The following is a 7,324-nucleotide window of genomic DNA, read 5'->3' as shown; positions in this document are numbered from 1 at the left end:
CAGACCGAAGTGGTCCGAGTCCCACGCACTCACCCAAGCCATTGAGAATGTCAGAGCGGCCATTATGGAAGTGTTGGGGGGGGAGGGGGGGGGGGCACAAAAGGAGATTTCAGAGATGGCAATCTGAAAGGGAGATTCAGTAGATTCAGTGAGGAAGGAGGAAAAAAAAGAAACAGTCTGAAAAAAGAGGTAGAGACTGACAAGGTGGGGGAGTGGGGGGCGGGGGGTGGGCACTTAAGAGATGGAGAAACCCCACCTAAAAGAATGCAGAAACACTGCGGCCCCTAGCAACTGCAGGCTTCCGCAGAAATGGAGAAACGCTCAAAGCAGTACGCTGAAAAAGAGCAGCATTCAGATTACCGCGGCGGCTTTCTGAGCGGAGCCGCGTCCAGGGGCTTCCGGTGACGTACGCCAGTAATAACGAGTTCGACGGGTCGCGCCACGCGGCCACAATGATCGCCTGGCCTCAGCCGGGATGGCGGGAGGGCACGTCATCGACATTCTCCCTTTCCTGTGTGGCTCTAAAGCAATTTTTACCTCTGTTGGGTTTCTGTTTACTCCCGCAGGAAAAATCATTTCCATTCCACAAGCTGATCCACACTGGAGTATTTTTTGCCTTTCTGACTCAGCGCTGCTCCAGTGGATCTTCTGCTGCACGGTGTGCCTCTTAATATGCGCTGTAGTATTCATAAACACATCCGCACAGTTGCCAAATATCCAGGGAGTCCATTATTTTGCCTGTTAGGCTTTCGCTGGGTGTGATTGCTTGCAGGAGAGCATCTGCGACCGACTGCCGTGACTTCGCATGAACATGCCGAAGTGCCTTCTGATTGAATGAGAGGTATGCCCCACGTCTGTCGTGTGTGTGTGCATGTATGTGTGTGGGTGTGTGTGTGTGTGTGTGTGTGTGCGCTACGGCTGTGATTTCTGTGAACTCATGCTTAAAGCGCACTGACATTCGTTTCTGTACAGTAATGCAGTCAGGCTTTCACTAAGACAGTCATTCTCCAAATTAAAGCACACAGCCATCCCGCCTGCGAAAGAGAACCGCAATTACCAAAGACAGCAAGCCTTTGACAATGCAGGCACCCACAGCCCCTGAATGAATATTTAAACACTACTCCGGCGGCCCTCTGAGGAAACAGGAGAGCAATGTACATATACCTGTAAGCAAACGCCAGTTGTTGTATTTTGTATTTCCAGTGTGGATTTATTAAGGCGGCGGTATGACCCCCAGGCATCGAGAGGCAACCAGCAAGGTCCATCGATCGTGGACAAACACGCTAACTAATGCACACAATCGATACGCTTCTCAGAGGGCGCAGTCCACACCACACACCCCCCCCCCCCCCCCCCCCCCCCAATCTGCTGGCATTTGGCAACCTGAACGACAAGCCTCAAACACTAAGGCTGTCAACCAAGGCCTCACGCACTATGTGTTCTGAACCAGGGGCCAGAACGGCATTGTACCTGGCACAACAAAAAAAACAAAAAACCAAAAAGTTGATGGTTGATGACTGTCAGGATGCTGGATCGTGCAGGCCCTCATCGACAGAGCCGACCCCAGGTTTTATCGACGAGCCAATAGGGCACGCCACAGGTGCTGAGCCCCGGTGTCAACAGCAAGCACAGTCAGCTGATCCCCCAAGTGACGTGCACAAGGCCAGAAACCGGGGGGGTACAACCTCCTTGGGGATCAGTCCTGATCGTCAAGTGTCCACCCCATGCAGCGATGTCGGGGTGCAGCTCTGCAGCTCTTAAAGGTCAAGGCCAGAACAGCATGGGGCATTGCTGTTGTGCCCTTCGCAAAGTACTTAACCCAGAATTGTCTGAGTAAATATCCAGCTGTATAAATGGGGCACATGTAGAAAACTAATCTATGCAAGTCCCTCTGGATAAGAGCATCTGCTGAATGGCAATAATGTAATGTAATGTAGAAACAGTGTATGAGAAGAGAGTGGTTTATATTATTATTAAGCTGTACAACATAAGTGAGCACCCTCAAAAATAGTAACACTTCGTCATATCTTAAAATTATATACTGGCATTTTTTGTTTGTTTTTGTTGTTTTCACTTTTTTTTTTGTTTCACAGGCCAGTGCAGCTAAAGTACTCCTCAGCAGCTAGGCGTTGAATCGGGAGTGCTGCCACTGAAACAGGTCTTTGAAGGAAACGGCACATAATGAGAGCTTGGGCTCATGCTCAAAGCCGTGCCATTCACACTCTCAAGTGGGCAAAACACCTTGTGTTACAAAACGTACAAGTACGGATGTGACAGGACTTACAAGAGCCGTAAATGCAAGTCTCAAAAGCAAAGTGTACACGGCTGTGATCTTCAGTAATGGGTAATTACAGTTATAATAGATAATCTGTGGAAGTAAGAGTAAGGGTGTATGGTACTGCACACCAGAGATTGCACGTCTCCAGCAAGAGGATGCTCCTGGGCCGAGAGAGGGGAACGATCGAGAGAGAGGGAGGGGAAAGATATTGAAATGCTAATTGGATTGATCATCACCCTTCGGTACCTTTGAAACTGCTTGCATCAAAATTTGATGAATTTCCTTCATTTTTTTCATTCGGGTAATGGAGGCGTCTTAAGTGATGAAAGAACCTGTAAAGACACATTTCTCCCCCTAATAAATGCATTTACCTTGCCTTAATTCCAGGGAAAACTGGCATGACCAACAACCAAACTGCATAGAGTACAGCGCTGTCAATGCAAATCATAGCTGCTTTTCTTCAGTTTGCGGGAGAGCTACGTAAATGTTCCCCACGCTTCCCACAGACATCGAAAGGACTGCCACTTAAAGACATCAGAAAACCAGCACAATTACTATGAGTGCCCTGTTTTCAGAGAATGACTAAAGGACCCTCCGTGCACATGAACATCTGGAAAAGTAATGGTATATATATTATCTAAGCATACAGACGCAGGCAGCACTGTCCAGTATATCTGCATGCTTATTCTGAGCACATCTGCATGACACAGCATGTGTGGGGTGTTAGCACAATGTCTTCCCACTGAGGGCTTCTCCTGGCCCGTGAGCGCATGACGAGCTCTCAGCTCCACAAGGGCAGCAGATCCGACAGAGCGGTGGAGAGAAGCAAGGCCGCTGTCGCCGATTAGAGGAGTGGAGAAAGGGAAAGGAAAGAGAGGGAGAGAGCGAGAGAGAGAGAGAGAAGAAAGGGGAGACCCGTATGATCAGTGCTGAGGCATTTTTTTATTCTTGTCAAACAGACTTGTCTTGCAATTTTCTCTATGCTTTCCTATTCTCAACCCAAGCTGTTTTTCCATTTTATTTTCTCTAGTTGACACACTCTTTCTGTTTTTTTAATCTTTACAGGCATTTCAGAAAGGGGCTAAAAGATGAAACATATAGGCCTAGAATTTCTCATTCAATGCCCTGACACATGTGCTTCCACGGCAGAAATGCTTTGCCAGGTTTCAAAAAGTGGAGAAAACTGAAAACCAACTGTGGCAGGTTACATTACATTACATCATTGGCATTTAGAGGATGCTCTTATCCAGAGCACCTTACATAGGTTACATTTTTTTACATGTTACCTATTTACAGCTGGGTATTTACTGAGGAAATTCTGGGTTAAGTATCTTGCCCAAGGGTACAACAGCAGTGCCACAGCAGGGAATCGAACTGGCAACCTTTTGGTTGTGAATCCTGTTCGTTACCACTAAGCCACACTGCCGTTGAAGACAAACTGATTAAAGCCGAATACCCGTTAGACAAGGCCACCATCTCACGACATCTCCCAGAGGGGTTGTTGGCTTTGGGCGAGATCACAAACACACCTGAGGTACGAACACCTGAAAGAGAGGGAACCGGTGGGGGCGGGTTGGGGGGGGGCTGACTCAGCTCGTCCATCGCCAAATGGTGGGCAGCTCCGCCACTCTGTCAAGGATCCGAGTTTGATGGTCAGAGACGCGCTCAATCACTCAGTCCCACAATAACAAGCGGCGCGAGCCGGGGGTAATAAACAGCGGCTGACTGACACGCGAAAGCGGTGGTGAGTAACTGCTCCCCGGACGCCTCGGCTGTGTCCCGACAGAGGCAACAATTATTAATAGTGGCATGGGCATTTTTCACTCTAACCGCGCACATCCAATAGGCACGCTGTCAATCCTGCTCCCAGCTGTCCCACCCCGACCTCCTGCCTGCTTTAATTAATCTGTCTCAGCGTGTTTTGTTCTAAGTGTTACCAGGCTCCAGTCACTTAATATGTTATACGCCGCGTTTGATTTAACAGGTTCGGTGAGAGTACTCGCGAGGGGCGCGAGAGCTCAAATAAACACATGGCTGCTGTTTCCAAATCCGTGACACCCCCCCCCCAATCCACGCAGAAACCCCACGTGCGCACACTAAACTGACCGACATAAGCGTGTCGGCCAACTTCGAGGCGGGGTCCTGGTGGCAGAGATCACACCTTAAAAACTGGCATCTGGTCGGACACCTGGGAAGTCAACTGTGAGACCTCGTCACATTTTCCATGTGTGCGGTAGCGGTTTGTCGTTAATTGGTGGGTTGCCCGGTACTGGCAGACCAGTTCATTGCAGCTTGCAGCCTGCTACAGCCTAAGGAACAGTAGATACACACGCACACACACACACGCGCACACACACGCGCACGCACAAACGCACACACACAAACCACACATCTCACCCCACATTAAAAACTTCGGGTTTCAAATACATAAACTTTTTCATACTCGGATGCACTTGTATTTTATCTATTTCTTAATTCAATATTCAGAGTAGTGATTTTCTATCACTGCAAATTATTAGATGTAGTTATATTCTCCTACTAGCGTATTACTTCTTCCCCAGTTTAATATGTACTGCAAACACTTTGGCAGCATGCTTTTATGTGTGCCCTGCCAACAAAGCTAATTAAAACTGATAATGAATTGAACTTAGTTTGTACACCTGAGACCAGATAAGGGGTACAGGCTACGCTCCCTAAATGACCTAAATAAGGACCCTGTCATTTTTTCCATCGCACTCTGTGCCCCCCTACCCCTTCAAACGGACTGTACGCCCACATCCAAACAGTACCAAAATGGCCGCTTCTTCTCTCTGCTGTCTGTGACAGACACTCTGCTATGGCACAAATGTCACCTGGCCAGGGGGCACTCATGGTTAACACATACAGCCCCCGGACAAAGCCAGCTCTCTTTCGATGGCATCAAATAGTACAACAGTGAGAGAAAAAAATCTGCTGCTTCTGCTAGTGCTGTGTAATTTTCAGCCACGGCCCTGGGGGCAAACTGTGTATTCATGTTTTTTTCCCCAACATGTTTTTCATTAGTTCTAAATGAGTTTTAATTAGTTTTGATTGAGGTGTTGACTAAATACTGAGCTGTATTTAACATCTCTTGATGGATAATAGACATATTATGCCCTTCGTGTAAGAGATGTGGTGTTGGGGGTATGCTTTATTCTTTTTGTTTGTAATATTAGTCCCTTAAAGAAATGTGGAACAGCTGTATAAATGAAGTGAAAATATGTCCTACATGAACTGCTTGAAGCCATTAAAACAGTTACACAACAGAAACAGATACAAACAGAAATACACAGATAATCTAAATCAAGTGAGTTCAGCATTAGTTTGTATTCATTTAGGAACCAGAAAGGAAAAGAATCACAGCAGGTTGTCAAACAGAGATCAGTACCTAATGTATGAGTCAGCAAAGCCCAAGAACACAGGCACTGAGTTGTAATGACATGCAGTACACAAAGCGCCCTCTGAACCAGGCTTCAGAAATATAGTGCCATAAAATGAAACAACTTCATGAAATATAACATCTTAGCTTCTTGTGACTGCTTTTATCAGGTGCAATAACACCGCCATACAGTGCATTATAATGCAGTATAAGCAATACCTTACAGCCGTAAATAAGGTTACGTTCAACTAATGCAAAACAGCAGCATTCATAAATATCTATTAGTTTAGGTGTGCTTCCAAGGAGGGTCTATAGCAATAAAAAGAAAATGAAAGGAAAGGTGTGAAGTAAAGGAAATGTAAAATTAACCACTTTATTGTTAAGGTGGAAGTCAGTGTTTCCTGAAACTACTCAAAGAACAAATCTCACCAGCACAGCTATGGGGACTTGATGTACTGGGTACAAAATAATTTAGTAAAACACCGACCGGGATTAAAAGTCTCTGTGACAATGCCAAGCCAAACATTCATCTTTGGATCTTTTTTTTTCCTGTTAGTAATACTGATTGACAGGTCAATGACATTATTTTTTATTGTTGTTGATGTAGCGGAGCTGCTAGTCCGTTACGGAATGCATCGATAATTGGGACAATAAAAAGGGTAACAACGCACACGACTGTTCGTAACTTACCCGTTTTATTGTACATATGTACATATGTACAATTCCGACATAGGTTTGTACTGCGCACGTTTAGCAACAAAGTTTTAAATTACTGTCAGGCTACACTGTTGTTGTTAGGGTGGCCACCTAACAGGACAGCGAAGCCACAGGCTGTTAAAAACATAGCTAAACGGTTTTAACTTTGTTTTAAATGTTTTATGGTACTGTGTTCGTGTGCTTACTAACAAATTGCTTACCGTGCGTCTGTTTGTGTCTCAGCCAGTAGCCACTGTTTCCGGGGCATCGGGAAGCAAAGGGTTGCGCTGGGACTGTATTTATAATATAATGTACATCGGGTGGTCTAGTCCAGTTAACACCAGTTTGCATATATGTTTATTTTCTGAACTTGGATGAATTGGAAAATGTGTAAAATGTGTTGTAATTGAAACGCTACTTATAATGTAAATTATTTCTGTTAGGCTATTTATTACAATATTGACAGTTTGGGATTAAAAAGAATTTAAATTGTTTTGGATCGTCCCAGCCAGCTAGGAGGGTATTTAAGGGAGTCTTTGCCCTCATTCTGGGTTGATGGTTGAACAGGAGTGAAGGCTGGTCTGTGTCGAGTGTGTATTAATGGAAAACCCTGTAAATAGTTTTGTTTGTCTGTTTGTTGTTGTCATTGTTATTATTATTATCTTGCATCTTTGTTGCTTGAGTTCTGTTTTTGTTTATTTTGATACTTTTGCCACCTGCACTGTATATAGCCTTCGCCTTCACTTGCACACCTGAGAACCAATAAACACCTTTGCCACTTCATTTGTTTAGCTCCATTTCTGGAATTCTTTTTTGCCTGGCTGCTGCGGTTGTCCTGTCACATTGAGAAGCTGCCACATGAAATTTCCCAGCATGCACCAAGGTCATTGCAATGGGCATAATTACAGGACTATAACAGGTGGAAGTTCTTGAATGCTAAAGCGATGAGCTTA

Source organism: Megalops cyprinoides, chromosome 1 (genome assembly GCF_013368585.1).
Source record: "Megalops cyprinoides isolate fMegCyp1 chromosome 1, fMegCyp1.pri, whole genome shotgun sequence".
Lineage (NCBI taxonomy): Eukaryota > Metazoa > Chordata > Actinopteri > Elopiformes > Megalopidae > Megalops > Megalops cyprinoides.
Note: the sequence above shows the minus strand (reverse complement) of the source record.